This window comes from Rhamphochromis sp. 'chilingali', assembly GCF_963969265.1.
Source record: "Rhamphochromis sp. 'chilingali' genome assembly, chromosome: 21".
NCBI classification, from domain to species: Eukaryota; Metazoa; Chordata; class Actinopteri; order Cichliformes; family Cichlidae; genus Rhamphochromis; species Rhamphochromis sp. 'chilingali'.
This window is the reverse complement of record NC_137949.1, coordinates 282,750-306,562: the sequence shown is the minus strand read 5'-3', so window position 1 is coordinate 306,562 and position 23,813 is coordinate 282,750. Positions and strand designations below refer to the sequence as shown.

General features: G+C 41.6%; 1 protein-coding gene across 12 annotated transcripts in view; it reads right to left on the bottom strand.

The window, feature by feature from the left end:
• LOC308389254 (rab3 GTPase-activating protein catalytic subunit-like) overlaps positions 1 to 23,536 on the bottom strand; it is a 38,524-nt gene extending 14,988 nt beyond the window's left edge. For 6 of the 12 annotated variants that reach the window (XR_013970244.1, XR_013970245.1, XM_080870492.1 and 3 more), the window contains exons 1-8: positions 23,452 to 23,536; positions 22,312 to 22,482; positions 15,457 to 15,540; positions 14,319 to 14,489; positions 13,452 to 13,579; positions 13,086 to 13,150; positions 12,283 to 12,412; positions 11,957 to 12,072 (exon numbers count right to left, since the gene is read on the bottom strand). The gene's annotated coding sequence lies outside the window, so the exon portion shown is untranslated. The other 6 variants (XM_080870496.1, XM_080870494.1, XM_080870497.1 and 3 more) reach the window with 6 other exon arrangements.
• Positions 23,537 to 23,813: the final 277 nt, after the last annotated feature.

Here is a 23,813-nt window from a genome sequence, read left to right as displayed (position 1 = left end):
CCAGCAACAATCCAGCTAAACTAAACAGTCCGACTGAAACACAGAGCAACAAGCTGCAGAACTGCATTGTACTGGCATGTATGTCAGCACTGTCACTGCACGGACCACTGAGTGCTACACAGACTGGTTTTAATATGTTGTGTTCATTGGCGTAATCTGGGGCTGCAGCAATTCATCACTTCTAAAAAAATCCTCCAAACCCATTCTTTGCTGCGATGCAGCGATGCAGCGATGCAGCGTGCTCTGTAGCACAGACTTGTTCAACGATGTAAACGTGTGTGAGGGATAGGTCAGTAGGTAGAGTGGCTGCCCCGGGATCAGAAGGTTGGGGGTTTGAATCAAGTGAAAAGCTAAGCTGAGGTACCCCTGAGCAAGGTCCCTACACGTCTGCTACCCACCAGCTCGATAGCTAGCCGGGAGCTCGAGGGTCACTGAAGCCGCAGAGAACGGCACAACTCCCGGCACATCATATTCAGATCACCGCAGACTTTCGCTACTCAGGTTAAACGTGATATATAAGTCACTTAGACAACCTAAAAATGTTATTGTTGGACTTTTTTCAGTGTTTTATTTGTTCGTGAGTAAATCGGTTTGGCTGAGATTAAAGTTATTAGATTAGATAAAATAAAACTTTATTAATCCCCCAGGTGGGTTCCTCCTTGGTTTTCACACAGCTGAATAAACGTCAAACAGAAAACTGATTAAACAGAAGTGTGAGATGGTCGAGAGTTTACTCCAGTGTCCTGTTATATTTTAGACAGCAAGGAGCAGACGGCCGAGTTTATTAAACTCCACCGAGACAGCGGTGACGCTAATCCGAAGGCGAGACCGTCCAATTTAACAGCCGTTTACTTCCGGCCTACCCGACCTTCTCAGGACCCGGCCCACATAGACCGCGAAGGCCGGGTCCTCAGGAGGATGCAGCCCATGAATTTGGACACGACCACTGACATGTTACAAAACAAACTCACATCGCTATCAGCAGCCATGTTGTTGCCTTTGGCTGCCTGATCGGTTCAGGAAATTAGGATGTTTTTCTACGCATGTGCGAAAAGGTGGTCGCTTCCTCTATAGTTCTTTCACAATAAAATAAAACAAACAAATTCTAAATTCATCCATCCATCTTCATCCACTTTATCCGAGGCCGGGTCGCGGGGGCAGCAGCCTAAGCAAAGAGGCCCAGACCTCCCTCTCCCCAGCCACCTCCTCCAGCTTATCCGGGGGAATACCAAGGCATTCCCAGGCCAGCCGAGAGATATAATCTCTCCAGCGTGTCCTGGGTCTGCCCCGGGGCCTCCTCCCGGTGGGACATGCCTGGAACACCTCACCCAGGAGGCGCCCAGGAGGCTCCAATCTCTAAGGGAGAGGCCAGCCACCCTTCGGTGGAAGCTCATTTCTGCCGCTTGTATCCGCGATCTCGTTCTTTCGGTCACTACCCACAGCTCGTGGCCATAGGTGAGGGTAGGGACGTAGATCGACCGGTAAATGGAGAGCTTCGCTTTTACACTCAGCTCCCTCTTCACCACGACGGACCGGTGCAGCGTCCGCATTACTGCAGCTGCAGCCCCAATCCGTCTGTCGATCTCCGGCTCCCTTCTCCCATCACTCGCGAACAAGACCCCGAGATACTTGAACTCCTCCACTTGGGGCAGGAACTCATCCCCGACCCGGAGTGGGCACTCCACCCTTTTCCGGCTGAGAACCATGGCCTCAGATTTGGAGGTGCTGATCCTCATTCCCGCTGCTTCACACTCGGCTGCGAAACGTTCCAGTGCGAGCTGGGTGCATTGTGTGCCGGGTGGCGGCCAGGAGCGGAGGCCCTGGCGGACTGACCCCCGGCTGCCAAGACTGGCAATAGGGACAATTCTAAATTCAATTCAATTTTATTTGTGTAGCGCCAAATCACAACAACAGTCGTTGTGCAAAACTCATTCAGGCATTTGATGACAGGTTTCAAGATGTGAAGAATATCCAAAAGGAACTGGAGATGTTTGCTACGCCGTTTAATGTGCAACCATCTGTGCCAGACACTTTCCAAGTGGAAATAATTGGGCTGCAAAACAACTACGAGCTCAAAGCTAAGTATAACAGCCTCTCTCTGCTGGACTTTCACAAACTGTACGTTCATGCTGAGGCTTTTCCCATCCTGGCGAGACATGCCCTGAAATTTGCATCTCTGTTTGGGACAACGTACCACTTTGAACAGGTCTTTTCAAAACTGACTCTTGCAAAGAGGCGCTTCCACTCAAGACTAACTGAATCAAACTTGAAAAAGCAGCTTCGAGTGGCATCATCATCATCACTGCCAGCTGACATCAGACACCTCGCCAAAAAGAAACAGTTCCAGCCATCTCATTAGGTGAGTCTGATGAGCAGAAATGCAGCAGTAACACAGCAGCAGCCCAAGCAGAGAAGCCTCCTCCAGCTTGTCCGGGGAACGCCAACCCATTCTCAGACCAGCCAAGAGATGTTAATATAAGCAATTAGCAGGGTGTGTCAAAGAGTGAACAGAACATCGCCGAGTCAGCTGACAGCTCCATAAAATGTGTTTCCTACAGCAGCAAACAGGCTTCAAGAAGTGACAGTAAGGAGAGGTGTCAAGATCTGTGGGCCAGTCGGCCTCTTGTGTAAAGGACACAGTGATGCTGAAGTCACAGAGGCTGTGGTCAGGTCAGTCAGCCCAGGTTTCAGTATTCCTGACATGCCTGAGATAAAAGGACCTCACTCCCCGTTAGTTAAAGGAAATATTGAAAGCTCATCAAAAAACTGCTGACTTAACTCTTTGTGCTTGCATTGGCTCTCAGGAAGGCATCAGTGCAGCACTGTACCAGTGACAGTGAGGAAAGGTTATGGCTCAAGAACTGCTCCAAAATCGAATTACCACCTCATTCCTGAAAAGCAGGCAGTTTATGAAAGATTTTGAGAATATATCAGTGATTCTTGAGATAAGGGACAAAACATGTCCAAAGTTTCTGTCAACACCATCAGATTTTTTAAAAAGTACAAAAAAATCAGGAATTATTGTGGGTAACTTACACTGTGAGGACCCCTTTACCACTTCCTGTTTGATACACATGCCATGAGGTCACTGCTCTGGTGAGTTTTTTAAATTTTTATTTCATTTATTGCATACCTTTCTGATAAAACTCTGTGTCACAACCATAGTGCATCAACACCACAGTAGAGGCCATAAGCAACTGATGAACAACAAGATGGCGTCTGTCAGAAAAACGTGCTATGAGAGAAAGTAGGGTATTTTGTCAGCACCATCAGGATTTCTGCCTGACGGTGTTGACCCTTTTTCTAATGATTTTGGCAAATGTCACAAAAGTGTCCTATTCACTAATTATATTAAGTTATTTTTATTACTATTTCAGTCATATTACTTCCTGTGCATTTTACTGATATTTCTGCTTTACAGATGTGTCGAATATTATGGAATTTGCCTGATCTTGAATCTCATAGTTAATGTATACTTTATTAATCCTGTAGGAAAATGCTTAGTCCTCTGCATTTAACCCATTTACTCAGTGAAGCAGTGGGCAGCTACCAATCCATGACCCGGGGAGCAGTGTGTAGAGACGGTACCTTGCTCAAGGGTATCTCAGGATAGCCGCTGTTTGGTGGATTTGAACCCCCAACAGGGCTCTAGAGTGCGACCAAATTTTTCAGTGGTGCGACTAAAAAAAAATATTTGGTTGCACCTGTGCGACCAACTGTTCGGGTAGCAAAAAAAAAAAAAAAAAAATCTGCAACCTTCCCTGTGGTCAACAACAGACACACATTTTGTCCCTATCGTGGACTAAACCAATCAGAGATAGTAAGGGGCGGGACCTCTCTGATTGGCCGTGGTCCAGTTGAAAGTGCAGGTGGAAGTGGGAGGTGAGTAGCTTGAATAAAGCGATATCAATTCATTAAATCCTGAATCGACTTTTAAATATAACTGTGTTTTGCCAGAAACGCCAGATTCTCAGATTAAAGCTCACAAAACCAGTTCAACAACAACCAAACAGCAAATCAGAGCAGGTACACGGACTCCACACAAAGACGTAAACACAGACCCGACGCATCAGAATCAGCTTTGTCTTTCTCGGCTTTCTCACCCGACGGCCCGTAGACTGACACGCCGTCGGAGCTTAGCGAATCTGATGCGTCCGGTCCGCGATGTGTTTACGTCTTTTTGCGCTGATTCTGAGCTGCAGGTTTTGTCTCTCTCCAACCAAAATTCACCAAGCTGAATTTTGCTGTTTTGCTTCCACGACTATTAAAATCACATCCATGCACAGCTAGCTCTCTCTCTATCTCTCTCTGTACTTCAAGAACAGTTTCCCGTCTCCAATCTCTGTTTTCTGTATTATTTATTCGCTTATTACCCACCAGTCTACCGTTGTTTACAGTGCTGTCGGCTACTGTCTTTTTCTTCAAGAAAGCCTATTTTTTCTGTTGTTCAGTACTGAAGAAATTTAAACTTTATATGCAGAACATTGTAGAATATTTTTAAGGTTATCTGCTATAAAAAGCCAGACCAGGAAAATCTCCTTCATGTTTTTCTGTGTTTTATTCTCAGTTACTTTCACACAAAGGAATCTGCTGTGATGTTCACAATTCTGATGAAGTCAGTACTGATAAATGATCAGAATTATAATATTTCTGACTGTCTGAGGCTAAGTTGAATCGAATCGGGACTTTGAAAACCGGAATCGAATGGATTATAGAAATCAGTGATGATACCCAGCCCTAGTGAGCAGCCTGGGCACGACAGAAGTGGATGTAGCTGTAACAGGAAAAGAACTATTGCTAACTTTTCTGTTAAGTTAAGGCCTGATCCTTCTGAAATTCATAGCCAGTGCTCTGACACGGTGTCATCAATCTTTGAATGCTGAAAAAGCACAGTGTATCCAGAAAAACACATTATATTATATAAATTATTATAAAACTTGTGTGCACCTAACTTTTGTGCCGGTACGCGTACGCCCATGGCAAAAAGTTAGTCTAGAGCCCTGCCCAACGATCATGGGGCAAACACTATCTACTGAGCTATCTCTGCCCCGAGAGCTGGTCTTTTAAGTGATGATGTATGAACCCTGCTTTCGGGTCCAAACTACTCTGTGTTTATTAAGGCTGTTGTGTTTTAACATGTTTTTATTCTTTTTTATCTTGTTCTATTTAATCTGAACAAGCCCCTAAAAACAGTCAGTGATCACTGTCAGCCTAACCATCGGGAACCCTCACGTTAACTTTTATCAAGTGGAAAAAAGTTTCACTGTGTTTATGTTACACTAACATAGCTGTGTTGCTAGCAATCACGTAGCACATCATTATATACCAGCTAGTCCAACATCAGTAACCCTACAAACGCCAGTGCTGTTTAGTTTTGTCTTCATTTATGTTGGAAGTGATAACAGAGCTGGTGTTAAGGTGGAAACCGGCGAGCTAACTTCTAACTCTGTTAAATTTCATATATTCTGTTTTCATGGATGCCTGGATGTTACACCTGGTAAAACAGCCACACTGATCATTTTATTAAAGATGAAAGAATTTAGACAGTTTGTAACTCTCAGTGATGCCGCAGAGTTCCTTTGACTTTGGGATCTGCAGCGGAGTTTGGACCTGGAAATGGCTAATGACATCAGACTTAAAGACCGGATAGCATTTCTGTTGCTTAATACATATTTGTGTTGTGAATATTCATCCTTAATATGTGTAAATGCATATGCTTCAGAAAAATTATAGCAATTACAAAATGGTACATTTCAGGCTAGAATAGCAAAGAGGAAGCTGTCAGTAGAGGAACAAAAGAGAAGGAACAGGGATGATCAAAAAATAAGTAGAGAAAAAATTAACAGCCAGCCTGAGTTTCTCATAAAGGGAAAGATGGAGAAATAGAGTGAAAGAGGGAAAAATAAAGAACATCAGTGATCTGAAAGGAAGAGAAAAAAAGGCAGAAGAGAAGGTTTTGGAAACAAGCACAGAGAGTCAAAAGGAGAGAAAGTCCAGCAGCGTCTAAACACACAACCACAGAGTACTTTAGGAATCAAGGAGTAGTAGGCAGCTACTTGCTGGTGAACTATTAAGATGTAGAACTTGACATGTGCAAAAACAGAATTGTTATGATGTGTCTTGTGATATTACAAAGGTTGTTAAGGTTTAATGGTCATTTTGAAAGAAATAATATCCTGTTTTCTACTCATGTGTCACCACTTGTCAACTCCATAATATGGATTTTTTGTTTATTTTTCTGTTTTGAAGAACCATATATTTTCCTCCCTCATGATCTTCCAATAAAAATACGTAATTTTCTAAATAAATATGTAATTTTCACGCTGCTAAATATGATCGTTTCTTATGGAGATTAAATACAAGCTTCTGAAAATATGTATGACTGTAACTCTAATAATCCATCCATCCATTCGCTTCCGCTTATCCTTTTCAGGGTTGCGGGGGGCGCTGGAGCCTATCCCAGCTGTCATAGGGCGAAAGGCGGGGTACACCCTGGACAGGTCGCCAGTCTGTCGCAGGGCCAACACACAAGGACAGACAACCATTCACACTCACATTCACTCGCACATTCACACCTAGTGACAATTTGGATTATCCAATTAACCTATCCCCACAAGCTTCATGTCTTTGGACGGTGGGAGGAAGCCGGAGTACCCGGAGGGAACCCACGCAAACACGGGGAGAACATGCAAACTCCACACAGAAAGACCCCGGCCTGATGTTGGAATTGAACTCAGGACCTTCTTGCTGTGCGGCAACAGTGCTAACCACCGTGCTGCCTAACTCTAATAATAAAAAGCCAAAACAATCTTACTTTTAAATGTGGTATAATTACTTTGAAAACATATGTGCATAAACAGTAGAACAGAGAAGCTGGTAATAGTCAAAATAGCTGAAACAACTTAATTTAAAATATATATTTTTACATTTCTTTGTGTCTGATGGTGTTGACTAAAACCTTGCACTTCTCCAGCAAAAACATGATTAAAAATTGTTACACCTGGCAGATTGTACCAAAACAAGGTGAGACAGCCAAAACTTTGTGTAACAATTATATGTAAATATGTCTTTAAGAGAGTAAAGAGAGGTTAGTTTATTTTGGAGTAGAGCTCCATTTATTAAGAAAAATTAAAAAAGACAGGAACACTCTTTAGAGGTTTGTGGGTGGCTCTCAAAAGAGCCGTTGTGGGGAAGTCACTCAGACTTCAAACAGGCTACTCCTTTGGTTGCCAAGACACGGCTCCCTCCGCCGAGAAGTGGGCCATGAACTTCTCCCCCACCAGGACAGCCTCTCTGGAGGAGTTGTTTGCTGCTACACGACCCAGGCCTTGCAACGGCTCCACCACAGTAGGTGCCACACCCCTCACAGCAGGTGCCACACCCCTCACAGCAGGTGCCCCTCTCTTGTCCAAACAGCACAGAAAATTGTGGAGAACACACGTTGCCTTCACACACTTCTCCGCAATTTCAGGACGGAGCTCCATGGAGCGCAGATACAACCTCTACTGTGAGGGAGAGAGGGAAGTTCCAGCGCTCCTGGAATCCCTCTGCAATGCACCGCCAGTCTTCAGTTGAAGGCACAGCCATGAAGTCGTCCACTAGACAGTCCCAGATGGACGTCGCTACCTGGGGGGTGATCTGGCTCACCAAGGACACGCCAACTCGAAAACTGAATGCGATGGTCCTGAAGGAGTCCTCGGTGGCAAGGAACCTGGACAAAATGCTGCAGTTACAAAAATTATTCAAATTCCAAAATACTTTTGTGATGTCAGATTTAAATTACAAAACATAAATCTTACATAAAACCTTTTGTAATTACAAGGATAATTACATGATATATATTAGATATAATCTAAAACAGTCTGCTGGGATTATATACAAATATTCAACTATCCCAGAATTAAACCAGGTCTAAATAAAAAGAAAGGAGTATCACTACAAAGATTAACCCACAGTGGTCCTCATACCACAGTTTGATATCAGCAAACAGCGAGAGCATACATTGATATGACACCACAGCCATGCTATCATTCAAACACTGATAACGGCATAAATCGAATTACAGTGGGGCAAAAAAGTATTTAGTCAGCCAACGATTGTGCAAGTTCCCCCACCTAAAATGATGACAGAGGTCAGTAATTTGCACCAGAGGTACACTTCAACTGTGAGAGACAGAATGTGAAAAAAAAAAATCCATGAATCCACATGGTAGGATTTGTAAAGAATTTATTGGTAAATCAGGGTGGAAAATAAGTATTTGGTCAATAACAAAAATACAACTCAATACTTTGTAACACAACCTTTGTTGGCAATAACAGAGGTCAAACGTTTACTATAGGTCTTTACCAGGTTTGCACACACAGTAGCTGGTATTTTGGCCCATTCCTCCATGCAGATCTTCTCGAGAGCAGTGATGTTTTGGGGCTGTCGCCGAGCAACACGGACTTTCAACTCCCGCCACAGATTTTCTATGGGGTTGAGGTCTGGAGACTGGCTAGGCCACTCCAGGACTTTCAAATGCTTCTTACGGAGCCACTCCTTTGTTGCCCGGGCGGTGTGTTTTGGATCATTGTCATGTTGGAAGACCCAGCCTGGTTTCATCTTCAAAGTTCTCACTGATGGAAGGAGGTTTTGGCTCAAAATCTCACGATACATGGCCCCATTCATTCTGTCCTTAACACGGATCAGTCGTCCTGTCCCCTTGGCAGAAAAACAGCCCCATAGCATGATGTTTCCACCCCCATGCTTCACAGTAGGTATGGTGTTCTTGGGATGCAACTCAGTATTCTTCGTCCTCCAAACACGACGAGTTGAGTTTATACCAAAAAGTTCTACTTTGGTTTCATCTGACCACATGACATTCTCCCAATCCTCTGCTGTATCATCCATGTGCTCTCTGGCAAACTTCAGACGGGCCTGGACATGCACTGGCTTCAGCAGCGGAACACGTCTGGCACTGCGGGATTTGATTCCCTGCCGTTGTAGTGTGTTACTGATGGTGACCTTTGTTACTTTGGTCCCAGCTCTCTGCAGGTCATTCACCAGGTCCCCCCGTGTGGTTCTGGGATCTTTGCTCACCGTTCTAGTGATCATTTTGACCCCACGGGATGAGATCTTGCGTGGAGCCCCAGATCGAGGGAGATTATCAGTGGTCTTGTATGTCTTCCATTTTCTGATGATTGCTCCCACAGTTGATTTCTTCACACCAAGCTGCTTGCCTATTGTAGATTCACTCTTCCCAGTCTGGTGCAGGTCTACAATACTTTTCCTGGTGTCCTTCGAAAGCTCTTTGGTCTTGGCCATGGCGGAGTTTGGAGTCTGACTGTTTGAGGCTGTGGACAGGTGTCTTTTATACAGATGATGAGTTCAAACAGGTGCCATTCATACAGGTAACGAGTGGGGGACAGAAAAGCTTCTTACAGAAGACGTTACAGGTCTGTGAGAGCCAGAGATTTTCCTTGTTTGAGGTGACCAAATACTTATTTTCCACCCTAATTTACGAATAAATTCTTTACAAATCCTACCATGTGAATTCATGGATTTTTTTTTTCACATTCTGTCTCTCACAGTTGAAGTGTACCTCTGGTGCAAATTACTGACCTCTGTCATCATTTTAAGTGGGGGAACTTGCACAATCGGTGGCTGACTAAATACTTTTTTGCCCCACTGTAAATCGGGACTTGATGAGACCCGAGTATCACTAGAAATATTATAAACAGTCGTCTCCGTACCACAGCTTGCTATCAGTAAACACCGACAACATTCATTGATAGCATAGCACATCCATGTTAGCACAGGTATCAATAAAGGACTACCGTATTAAACACTTTTACTAACCTCAGGGAGATGGACAGGCGCTCTGCAAGTGGGATTGAGCGTCTGTAGTTGGTGTCAAGGCGGGCAATGCTGGGACCAACGCGGGACAGCAGGTCCTCAAACTGGGCGAGTGAAAGACGGTGGTATTGCTGGAATCTGCCGTCATCCAGGCGCAGCTCCTGGAGCAAATGGTGAAACTCACCAAACTGCTCACGCGTCTGGAGGACCTGATGGACCCAGGTACGGCGAGGACGTCCTTAACGCCGCTGCTCTGCTCCTTTTTGGCTCCTACCTTAAAGCACACTGTGCGCTGTCGATCTTACGTGCTGCACAATAATGTTTAACATTTAGTATTTACTGTTATATTCCCATAGATCATCATGGTGTTGTGTATTTTATTGCTCTAGTCTTCTTCTGCTTGTTTTCTTTTTTCTTTCTCAACAGGTGATCCAGGAAAAAAAAAAAAAAAAAGACCCCAACGTATTAGCCAGAGGTCCCTTTACTACGGTTCGGAGCCGCGGACCTGTTTTATTTACGAGATCACTGCAAAAAGTGCAGCCTTACCTAATGTGCACCTACTGTTACTCATTTATATTAAGATTTAAACATCTAGTTGGTGTTGGTATGGAGAGTAACCTTCGGTAATAGTAATAAATCACACAGCAATAGGATATTCATGTAGTTGTAAAGTATTCAGAATGTTACTTCTATTATCTTTGGTGGAATACATTTTAAAATTAACACTGTCAACAGGTTAGCACCTCATACCACAGTGCAGCAAAGCAGTCTCATGAGCGCTGGGAAGGACACTTAAGGACACTTTAAGGAAAACTTAAACTGAAAGCGAGCCTTTATTTGGGCTGATGCAGAAGGGAGTAGACAAAACATAACAGGGACTGAGACTGCAACTAACCAAAAACCTAAACTGGAAAAACACTAACCTGACTGAAAGGCATAACTATGATCACTGTGAACAGAATGCTGTACAGATGCATGGAAACTGTGAACCAAGTGGCGTGACGAAAGAGACATGAACATGACCTGCACGGAACCTCATCGTGCGGCTGCATGAAAAACAACATAAACCAAATGGCAAACATGAACTGCACAGAATCCTGAAAAACACTTAACTTGACCGGGGGGAAGTACACAGACGACGCGACACAGACTGTATGAAACACAGAGACTAAATACACATGAGGGATGATCAGGGGAAGTGGCCACACATGGGAGCACAGCTGACACACATGAACCTAACGACAGGACAGGAGAAATGAAACTGAATACACTGACACTGAATACAGACTTTCAAAGTAAAACAGAAAACATGGAGATTAGACATGACATGAACTTGACAAACAAAGAAAACTTGGACATGAAACATGGCAGAATGTAACTAGATAAACCGAAATGAAACTAGACTAAAAAGAATAACAAAACACCAAGAAACTCAGAATACTGGGTCACATGACCCAGGGCCATGACAATACGGAGGTGTTATCAGCTCAGTATTGAACAAGAAATATTAATGCTTCAAATTATTTGTCCTAAAGGATGCAAGCTGTACAGAGTACTGCACATGTGACTTTGTGAACATACCTCATTAAATATAATTCGGACAGTTTTTTAACCTGAATATTTGCAACAAACAAAAAATATACAGAGTCAGTGCTAAAAAAATAATCAGAGGAAAAATGTAACATTTTAACTTAAGCTGCCAAGCGGAAGTAGTTGGTTTCAGTACATAAGTATCGGGCTTTGCTATTTAATCCGTAGCTATTGACTAATGAGGGGTTACTGAAGTGCCAGGTTTTTAAAAGTTGGCGTTAATGTCGTTCCACATGTGGAAAGCGACAGAAAACATGCTGCTGTTTGCACATATTTAATAATCAGCTCTGCACAGGAGCAGAAGCAGAGTCCAGCCTGTTGCTCTTACAGTATAATACTCATAAAGAAAGTACAGTAACCGTGGTTAGTCACTGAGCAGCCCGGTGCGTTTCTCTTGATTTCTTTAGTCAGGGTAAATTCATTCACCTGCACGGGTTAGCTAAACGAACTTTACAAAACAAGTTTCCCCGACAGCCGAGTGCTCACCTAAGGACCTAAGTTACGGATTAGCTTACACACACATTTAACTTACCGAAAATAATACGGTGGGGCCTCAGGTCCTCCTGTCTGGTAGTCCAATTTACTGAAGAACACCTCAGGCTGTCACTTTGAAATAGCCGGTAATGTAAACGCTGGACCTCTCAGCATCTGCCATTCCCGAACAGACACATGCAAGTTTGTCCGTGACTGCAGCCGCGCTGTACATTTATTTCAGTTTCAATATTTTTTTCGGTTTCATTTCAAGGTGGCATCGTTCTGATCCCATACACACACAAATCCTGATTTACAAGTACAAAATATTTATGACCACAATTTGAGCCCATATACTCTCTCTACCACAGCTGCCTTTGAACTTGCCTGGGCCAGGTCTGAGTCCAGCTTTGCTACTCCTGCCAGGTCACATGACACAGGGGTGTGCTCTGATGTCAGCAGGCAGGTCAGTGGAGCCCTCTGGTGGTGGATATATGGCAGTGAATCAGGAGGAGGCCTGAGAACAGACAGCAGGCTTAACTAGCAGGACAAAGTAGCATGTAGTACTTGAAGGAGTCATCACAGCCAATCAGCTCTCAGGAAAATGGAACATCATATAAATATTTCTCTTCTTTGATTTTCATCAATGTATTTCCTTTGATAGATTTTCCGTCAACACTTCTGCTTGATTAGAAGCTCATAGGCAGTTCCTGTCACTCTACAATAAAACAATGTAAAGGCTGCCCTCTCTGCCCTCCCACTAGCTGACACAAGTAAACTGTGCTAAGATGCCCTACATGGACTAAGGTTCTTGGCCACACACATATAGATTTGCTTGGCTGTAGAAATCCATGCCATGAAGCTCCCAGCGCACATTTTTGATGCTTCTGTCTGTGGCAGAGCAGGTTTGGAGCTCTGCAGAGCCTTGGTGACTTTTACTGACTATGCACCCCTACCCATTTATTATGGGTAGGGGTGCATAGTCAACAAAATAGTCAACAAAATATGTAATTTGACATATTTTGTTGTTTTGTGTGTGTGTTTGTCTGTGTGAAGTTTTGATGTGTATGTGAAAAACACAATTTTGAAAACACTGGAAAAAGACCTCAAGACATGTTTTCCTTTACTTTCTATGAAACAAAAATTCCCACCAAGGCTTTTCAGTGTGAAATTTAGTGTATAGAAAATACCTGTGCCAGGTTGTCTCCATCTAGTGGTGAACATGGCCTCACCACTACATCAGGTGAGCTTTTCACTGTGCACAGTGACACAAAAGTCATTTAACAATTTTTAAAAAAGCAATGTTACAGATTCAGTAAGAACTGAAGTTTATCATAATCCTTCAAGTTTCACTCAGTAACAGCAGCTTTTTATTATTGGCTATATTTTAGAGTCACATTTATATGAAATGTCAAACAATCACAGAGTGACACTGAACTAAACAATCAATGCCATGTGAGTTGTTCTTGTTTGTTCTTTATCTCGGATTTATTGTAAGCAGCGGGAGTAGAAGCTAAAGAAAAATAGTAAAGATATGAATGAATCTCTGCTCTTACAGCTTTTATTGTGCCATAATGTCTGCTTTGAAACTGTCCTCTTGCTCGTCTCTTGGATGCTCACCTCTTCTTCACCTGTTCCTTTCACCAAACTGCTGCACTCTCGTTCTCTGCTCTCGCCTCCTCTTCTGATTATAATTAGATGCAGTCAGCATGTGCCAAACAAACTCCCCCCAAATCGATCATGTTTGATATGATGATGACGTTTTTAACATCTTATTTATGCACTTGTTGGGTGGGAAAGAGTAAACAAAGATGGGGCATAGAAGCAGAACTGAGTCCTACGTGTGGAGGGACAGTAACTGTGCGTGTATATGTGTAAGCATTTAAACACTGCAGAGAGTCAAATTAACAGTAACACTATTTTGTCTAAGTCCGCCATTGTAGAAATTCATTTCACCGAAACAATAACATGGCGCACAATGTGACAATAAACGTATAAAACACAAATTCTTACCTAGCAGGAGAATAAATAATCAGTATTTTAAGGCTACTGCATGTATAGATGTCACTGCTGGCTCACATAAGCTAGCTCTGAGACCCGCCAGAGTTTACGCCACAGTTGACTGTCGCAAAAGAGTCGTAAATCACCGGCATTGTAAAACTTAAAATGATTCCAGGGCATGTTATAAAGCACCCAATAGATGTGCTGGATATTAAACGGTATCAAACGACTAAATGAACACAGGGTTACAATTACATGCTCACGTCGTCACATCGAGAGTTTATTCATTAATCATCAGAGTTCAACAATGTTACATCCAGTTGAAAACAGCTTCACTAACGCCAGCAAAACAGGCTAACAGTATATAAGAGCACAAAAACAGCCGTGCTTATCAACAGCTCGACATATCCTCAACAACTCACCTCAGTATGTGTAACCCGTTCATGTGTTACGCCTGTTGTTCTTGCGTTGTGTTCTGGCATGAAAGTAAGAGGCAGGAGACAGTACTGGGTCTTTGGCTCTTTACTGCACATCTGCAACACAGAAATATGTGTCTGATCTGTGTGTGTCACGCGACTGCCAGTACACCTCTCCTCCGGCCATGTTGAAAGGAGCTGTGTCTGCAGCTTCATTAACACTACAATAATATAATGAATCAAATACAACAAATTGTTTTAAAACATTAACTTAAGCTCTCAAAAACAAAAAGCACAAAATAAATAATATGTCACTGAAAAAACATCAAAAACAACTTATAAGAACAATAAACAAAATAATTCAAAAACAAATAAACAGTCAGATAAATACAATTCAATAACCAGGACCCAATATTCTGGTACTTATAGTTCAAACATTATACTTCAGTACAATTATATTAATAACCGCCATCTAACAGGCAGTACAACACTGTACTTATAAAAACAATGAATGAAAGACAGCATCTCCAAAACATAAGAACATCTCCATACCTGCAACACAGAAATATGTGTCTGATCTGTGTGTGTCACGCGACTGTCAGTACACCTCTCCTGACGAAGGAAAAAAGAGTGCATGCTGTTAAAAAAAGACTGCCGCGAGTAGCCGCTAGCAATCAGGCTAACTTAGCATGCTAGCATTTTAGCTGCGTTCTCGGCTAAAACTCATTATAAGTGTATATTAGTGAACTCCGCCCTCCACAAAACTTATCCCGAATGAGTCTCTTAATGACAAACAAAAACGCGGCGGTTTGGCTGTATTCACATTGCAGCTTGGGATCTGAACAAACTTTAATTAGCTGAGAGCAACGTGGCAGTGACTTACCTCCGGCCATGCTGAAAGGAGCTGTGACCGGGGCACACATGCACGCGCCTACGTTACCACGCAGCGCACACACACATGAACGCACTATACACATATGCAGCATATTTATTTTACTTGGTTTTAGAGTTGGAGTATTTACATAGTGATCTGAAATATTTTGCTGCTGAGCAGCAGAGCTCCAAAGCGTCCCCCTGTAACCATGGTTACGCAGATGCGTTCCGACTGTCACGTCACCGAGGAGAACCTGTTTCAAATGTATACCTGGATCAACCTGGAATCAGTTTGAAAAGTTTTCTGCTGAGATCCGCAGCTCGACTTCCTGGCACCCCGGGATAAGATGAGTTGCTGTGTTTTTCACGGAGAAAAAATAATTAACATGGAATAACGTCAGTGTTAGATGAAAAAAAAAAAGATGCAAGCAGAAGAGGACAGCAGATTGAGAAGAGATTTATTCAAACGGTAAGGAGCTTCTAACAAGTGATATCTGATAAGCTTAAAACTTAAATCTTAAATCTAATGTCCAGATTCATGCTAAACTTTTCTGATTACTCCGTGAATCTGCACTGTTAGACTTTTCATCGCCACTTTACGGTAACATACTGGCGTCACTGCTGCCAGCGTCATACCGTGACGCCGTGTTACGCTAGCTTACCTTTCTGCAGGATGATACCGTTTTTTGCTGGTGTGGTATAATACTCTTGGACAAATTATGGTAACGCACCGTAGCCTTTTTTACGGTATCTCACTGGCGACAGTTATGTCAGTGAGATACCGTTATGTCGTTATGTCGTAAATTACGTCAACAAAGTAACATCATACTGTGATTAAGAAATTGGTATACTACCGCTTATTCACGGTATGTCACTGTAAGCCCGCTGCAAGGTAATAAACTGCAATATATTAACCAGTAACTTACCGTTATCACGCATCATCAGTACCAAAAATATTCATCTCTGCTAGAGGATACCGTGTCCCAACAGGCGGTCATTTACTCTTTTAACAGGTCGTAATTTACCGTAATTTCAGTTAACAGTAACATACTGTAAGAGACTGGAGGGTTCCAAAAAAATTGGATGGATGGATAGACACACACACACACACACACACACACACACACACAAAATATAATTCATGTGCTTTGCACCACTTTATTTCAATTCTGATTCTTCCCTGCTGAAATACACATTTCCAAAATCAAAAACTGAAAAGAACTGAAAACATATTTTCATTGAGGAAGCACTTGTTTTTACTAAACCATGTAATCCATTATTTTCTCAGATGGTTGTACAAACAATAACGATATTATGTCATATCCATATCATGGCAGACAACACATGCTCAAGTGTTGGGTTTCCTTACTTATATTTTGTAGGGTCTCAAACCTACAATGTGAAGTGCCTTGGCATTCATTTTGTTGGCACCATACAAATAAACTGAATTGTAATGGATATAATATCAAGCCCCACACGTCTGCCTTTATATACACTTTGTCCAAAATACTGGCTCACACGACCAAATCATTGCACAAAACAGGGTCCACAAGGACATGGATGAGCGTGTGTGGTGTGAAGGAACTTGACTGACCTGCACTGAACCCTGATCTTGCTTTGTGGACTGAGTTCATTGATTTGTAGGGTGAGCCAATACATGTGACAATTAAAGTGTAAGTAGCTGAAATAATTTTTAACAAACGGGTAAAAGAAGGTTAGCACTGGTGCTGCACAGCAAGAAGGTCCTGAGTTCAATTCCACCATCAGGCCGGGGTCTTTCTGTGTGGAGTTTGCATGTTCTCCCCGTGTTTGCGTGGGTTCTCTCCGGGTACTCCGGCTTCCTCCCACCGTCCAAAGACATGAAGCTTGTGGGGATAGGTTAATTGGATAATCCAAATTGCCACTAGGTGTGAATGTGCGAGTGAATGTGAGTGTGAATGGTTGTCTGTCCCTGTGTGTTGGCCCTGCGACAGACTGGCGACCTGTCCAGGGTGTACCCCGCCTTTCGCCCTATGACAGCTGGGATAGGCTCCAGCGCCCCCCGCGACCCTGAAAAAGGATAAGCGGAAGCGAATGGATGGATGGATGGGTAAAAGAAGGAAAAAAAATCAAAACTGTTGCACTCAAAAAAACCTATTGGACAGAGACAGCGTCTTGCAAGATGGCAAGAGAGCTTGTCTTCATTGTTGCTCGTCTTGTGTAAATGTCCAGAAAGCATGGGCCATGGATCATCTGTGGAGACATGGGTAACAACACATTGGTCACTTAAATTATACAAGAAATTTACTAATTTCCCTAATTTGAAGTTCTCCACTCAAATTCAGTAAGCCACTGGAGGAAAGTTGTGACATGAGGGTTAATGTGAACAACCTTTCGCTTCACAGTGGTCCCAGTCTTCCTGCTTGTCCCAACCTTGGAGGTACATTTTGTTCCCTCTTCAGGGTTTATCCTTACAAAAAAACCTTGCACCCGCTGACTCCTGGTATTCCAGGTTCAATACATAGAATGAACCAAAGAAGACTGACATTGCATCAGCACAGGTGTTCTCTTTGTCCAGCTCAACAATTACACGCCCCTCTGCACTCACCATCCAGCAGGTGGCGGTCATTGAACTTTGTCCTTAAATGTATAGGGGCAACATGTTGTCATTATGCAACATAAAATAATTTCAATACTTCACTTCTTCACACTGTCTAGATAGTCATAAAGCAAATACCTACGTACAGTTAATTATTAATGGCCTTATGTACATAAGTCCATTTTAACATATTATAATTGTACATAATTGGGAATTATTCTGCCCATTAAACACACCTAACAAAGAGTCAGCCCAGTTAAATTACCGGAGGTGAATCAACTGTATGGTTATTTTGGAGTTTATAGTTTGTGCTGCTGTTAAACTTTACAGTATTGACTTCAGTATTTCTGCTGTTGGTGTAGCTAGACTACTATGTTGATCAGTAATATGTAATGTGAAATTTGATATTGTTACTTTGCTGGATTCACTGAGACACATGTCCAACAACCTTGGTTTATAAAGGAAATTACAGAAATTTGAGCTAACAAAACAGAGACTGGATACCTGTGTCCACAAAAAGCTCCTGTGCCAAACAGAAATTTTAATATGGTCTAATCAGCTCTATGTCATAAATGACTTCTTACCAAGCATAATCAGCCTTGGGGTGCTTGGCAGGCTTTTAACATGCAAACTGAACAATATAAATTTGCGTGCACTGAAGCCACAAAATTTAGAAATACACAGTTGCAAAAACTTCAGTGACCAATTACCTTTCCTGAATGACATATTCAATGCAAAAAATAAGAGTATTGTCAATAGGGACCAATTCCCAGTTTTTACATGATCAAAATTATTCACAAAAGGCTTCAATAAACAGAAAATGTGTGCCGACAAGAGAGCAGTGCACAAACATGAAAAGATATTTGAGCTCGACGCTTTAATGGGTTTAACATGACTTAGTCAGCACTCCGCACCGTACAGGTAGTACAAGCACACCTGAAAACACTGACCAGCTAACAGCTTTAAGCATTTGGGCGCAACCTCGGTAGTTCACCGATTCACCTGTTGCAAACGTCCAAGTTTCTATCAAGTCTCATAAATCCATCGGCAAATTACCTAACTAGTCTTTTGAGTCTCCACATTCAGAGATATTGACATTTTGTCTTTAAATGAAAATATCCTGGTAGCTTAAAAGTCAAAACAAACAGTACTAAGAACGCATTTCGGACTTCTCTCGAATAAGTGAAAAAAACACTTACCTTCAGACTGATTAGCAGGTTCCGATCCAACTTTAATGTGTCCCATGTCAGTCCGTTTTAGGGAAAAAGTGTTAAGTGGTTTCATTTAATTTTGAGATACTCCCGCATGGACGAGCAGCAATTTGGAGTCTAGCAGAGTTACCACGAATAGCATACGATCTTCAGATATAATCCAATCAACCTTGCATTTAACCCGATTGAACATCCAGTTATCTCTGACTACTTCTAAGTTGCACATGTTAACGGTCTCATCATCACTCTGTGCTGCAGCGAACTGTATCTGTGGCACAGAATAGTTGATGGCCATGTTGTTCTCCTGCTTTGCAGCTTTTTTTGAGTCTGAATTGCGGCTTAAACGTGCAAAACTAAGAGAAGCAGATCAATATTTTCTTCTTGTTGTTATTTAATGGTGGTTGGCAACCAGCGAAAGGAGCATTAACCACCTCGAGCACTATTTTCTATCCCCATTGTTGTTTTGAAAGTGAATACCCGACGTGTGCGTCATACGTCACGTTGTACGTCAGGTGAAGGTGTGGTGTCGGCTATCGCACCTGTCGCATTACAAAGCTTTAAAAACGTAACAATCGCTTTAAAAACACAACCCAATGCGCTAAACTGTGATAATGTGTTACATTATCACGTATATCAGGACATCTCTTCTGAACCAAGACGAAGTGGTGCTACAAAGGAATTATTTCTTTAGGAGAGCATTTAATAGCAGTCTGGCCTGCAACAAAATGCACCGCTAAAAATACAGTTTCTGCTTGTCCCAGAATTTATTAATTTTGAGAGTGAAGTTGTAGGACTGATGCTGGTTAGTGGTGTAGGTTTCATGGATGTGACACCTTGTGTAAAATGACGACCAGAGCATATTATTAAATCAGTTCACTGTAGTTAGGCAGAGGTGTCTTAAAAAGTACCACCTTATACAAAACAAATGAAGGTCCAGTATAAGAAAGAATAAGAAGAGAAAAAAAGCAACATCCTGCTAAATGAAGTCATTTTTAAACATTACTCTAAATGTAGCCATTAGTTTTTGTTGCTGGCCATACAAAAATAAGTATACTTCAATTATATTTCCCAAGTATACCTTACCTAGTACGTATACTAATAATGCTTCTTGGGACTATATTGGCCCCCGTTTTAGTACATAACAGTATTCTTGAAATTAACTTTTAGATGTACTTTTTGTTCACCATAATTGTACTAGCATAATGTCATAATGTCTACAAGGGTATAATTAAAATATACTCGACTCTATCACAATACTAACCTTACAAGTATACTATTAATTAATAGTATTACTAATGTTTCACATTGTTTGACTAAACAAATGCATTTATTAATATATGAGGTTCCATTCAGTTCAAGGAATTAAATTTTAGTGTGGCTGCAACTTACTCCTTAAGTTAAAAATTATGCTGTATATTGTAGTTTATATGTTATACTGCTTTCACAGTGAATCACATTTTATAGTAATACACTCTGAATGAGGATTTAAGTAATTACTCTTAGATCTACAGTAGAAAACAACAGAAATCCGGATGGTGTAATAGTATAATCTCAGTAACATCACCAATTGTTACATTTGCTGTATTTTACAGCTGTTTCCATGAGTACGGTGAGTTACCGTAAAAATAGTGTAATCTCATGGAATTTTCCCACAATTACATGCAAATTACAGTACTAAACTGCTAACATCCTTTAGAGTTTTTTACTGTTGATTTTGCAGTACTAAGATATGGAAATTACTGCAAAGGCTAACTGTAATCGGGTAATTTCATGGTGAGAAATGTCTTTGACAAAAAAATGCAGGATTAATTAATAGCTGTATATGACTGCTAGGTTAGGACGTGGTTAGGCAACAAATACTTAAGAGAGAGAGATTTTGCTCTATTAACTCATTCACTGCCATTGACGTGTATAGACGTCAATTGAAAGCATACGTTTGAAAATGGCTGGCAGTGAATGAGTTAATATTTATTGGAAATCTTTTTCTTCATAAGATTGTGGGCAAAGTCAATAAATTGTCTCCTGGCTTTCAGGTCCCCTTGAGCCAAATTTACAGTTTTTGCAATTAAGAAAAGAAAAAAAGATTTAAGGTGAAACAAATTTTTTCAATTCATGGAATGATGACATTATCACTCATTCCATATTGTTCCTAAAGTTTGCAGTCTTTTTTTTTAGTTAAAAGTTAAAGCAGAGCTTGTTTTTTTAGCTTCTTTGATAATGTAACTCTGCATGTGTGTACATGCCTGTGCACTGATGTGTGCATGGGGGGTGATTTAACATTACAGTCCCTTGAAAAAGCATTCATAGTCCTTGAACTTGTGCACATTTTGTCACCTTACAACCACAAACAAAAGATGTTTTTATTGACAGTTTCAATGGTAGATTAACACAAAGTAGCACATAATTGTGAAGTGGTATGAAAATAATACATGGTTGTCAAAATTCTAAGCAAATGAAATTTGGAAAAGTGTGTCATTCTTTTCTATTCACCCCCTGCTCTTCATAGAGCCACATTTTGCTCCAGTTACACCTGCAGGTCTTTTGGAGTACGTCTCTACCAGCTTTGCACATCTAGAGACTGAATTATTTGCCCATTCTTCACTGTAAAACAGCTCAAACTCAGACAGATTGGATGGAAAGCGTCTCTGAGTCTGTATGACTATGTTTACTGTTTTGTCTATTTCAAACAGATGCCTGTCCTCACCTCTGCAGTGCTGCCGTCTCCTCTAACCCGGCATGTTTCTAAGGTATGTTTTCTTTCTTTTGGATGTTGTTCTTGTGGTTTTTCTCCAGAGATGAGGTTTGCAGTGTCTGTGTCTTAACAGTAACACTATTTTGTCTAAGTCCGCCATTGTAGAAATTCATTTCACCGAAACAATAACATGGCGCACAATGTGACAATAAACGTATAAAACACAAATTCTTACCTAGCAGGAGAATAAATAATCAGTATTTTAAGGCTACTGCATGTATAGATGTCACTGCTGGCTCACATAAGCTAGCTCTGAGACCCGCCAGAGTTTACGCCACAGTTGACTGTCGCAAAAGAGTCGTAAATCACCGGCATTGTAAAACTTAAAATGATTCCAGGGCATGTTATAAAGCACCCAATAGATGTGCTGGATATTAAACGGTATCAAACGACTAAATGAACACAGGGTTACAATTACATGCTCACGTCGTCACATCGAGAGTTTATTCATTAATCATCAGAGTTCAACAATGTTACATCCAGTTGAAAACAGCTTCACTAACGCCAGCAAAACAGGCTAACAGTATATAAGAGCACAAAAACAGCCGTGCTTATCAACAGCTCGACATATCCTCAACAACTCACCTCAGTATGTGTAACCCGTTCATGTGTTACGCCTGTTGTTCTTGCGTTGTGTTCTGGCGTGAAAGTAAGAGGCAGGAGACAGTACTGGGTCTTTGGCTCTTTACTGCACATCTGCAACACAGAAATATGTGTCTGATCTGTGTGTGTCACGCGACTGCCAGTACACCTCTCCTCCGGCCATGCTGAAAGGAGCTGTGTCTGCAGCTTCATTAACACTACAATAATATAATGAATCAAATACAACAAATTGTTTTAAAACATTAACTTAAGCTCTCAAAAACAAAAAGCACAAAATAAATAATATGTCACTGAAAAAACATCAAAAACAACTTATAAGAACAATAAACAAAATAATTCAAAAACAAATAAACAGTCAGATAAATACAATTCAATAACCAGGACCCAATATTCTGGTACTTATAGTTCAAACATTATACTTCAGTACAATTATATTAATAACCGCCATCTAACAGGCAATACAACACTGTACTTATAAAAACAATGACTGAAAGACAGCATCTCCAAAACATAAGAACATCTCCATACCTGCAACACAGAAATATGTGTCTGATCTGTGTGTGTCACGCGACTGCCAGTACACCTCTCCTGACGAAGGAAAAAAGAGTGCATGCTGTTAAAAAAAGACTGCCGCGAGTAGCCGCTAGCAATCAGGCTAACTTAGCATGCTAGCATTTTAGCTGCGTTCTCGGCTAAAACTCATTATAAGTGTATATTAGTGAACTCCGCCCTCCACAAAACTTATCCCGAATGAGTCTCTTAATGACAAACAAAAACGCGGCGGTTTGGCTGTATTCACATTGCAGCTTGGGATCTGAACAAACTTTAATTAGCTGAGAGCAACGTGGCAGTGACTTACCTCCGGCCATGCTGAAAGGAGCTGTGACCGGGGCACACATGCACGCGCCTACGTTACCACGCAGCGCACACACACACATGAACGCACTATACACATATGCAGCATATTTATTTTACTTGGTTTTAGAGTTGGAGTATTTACATAGTGATCTGAAATATTTTGCTGCTGAGCAGCAGAGCTCCAAAGCGTCCCCCTGTAACCATGGTTACGCAGATGCGTTCCGACTGTCACGTCACAGAGGAGAACCTGTTTCAAATGTATACCTGGATCAACCTGGAATCAGTTTGAAAAGTTTTCTGCTGAGATCCGCAGCTCGACTTCCTGGCACCCCGGGATAAGATGAGTTGCTGTGTTTTTCACGGAGAAAATAATTAACATGGAATAACGTCAGTGTTAGATGAAAAAAAAAGATGCAAGCAGAAGAGGACAGCAGATTGAGAAGAGATTTATTCAAACGGTAAGGAGCTTCTAACAAGTGATATCTGATAAGCTTAAAACTTAAATCTTAAATCTAATGTCCAGATTCATGCTAAACTTTTCTGATTACTCCGTGAATCTGCACTGTTAGACTTTTCATCGCCACTTTACGGTAACATACTGGCGTCACTGCTGCCAGCGTCATACC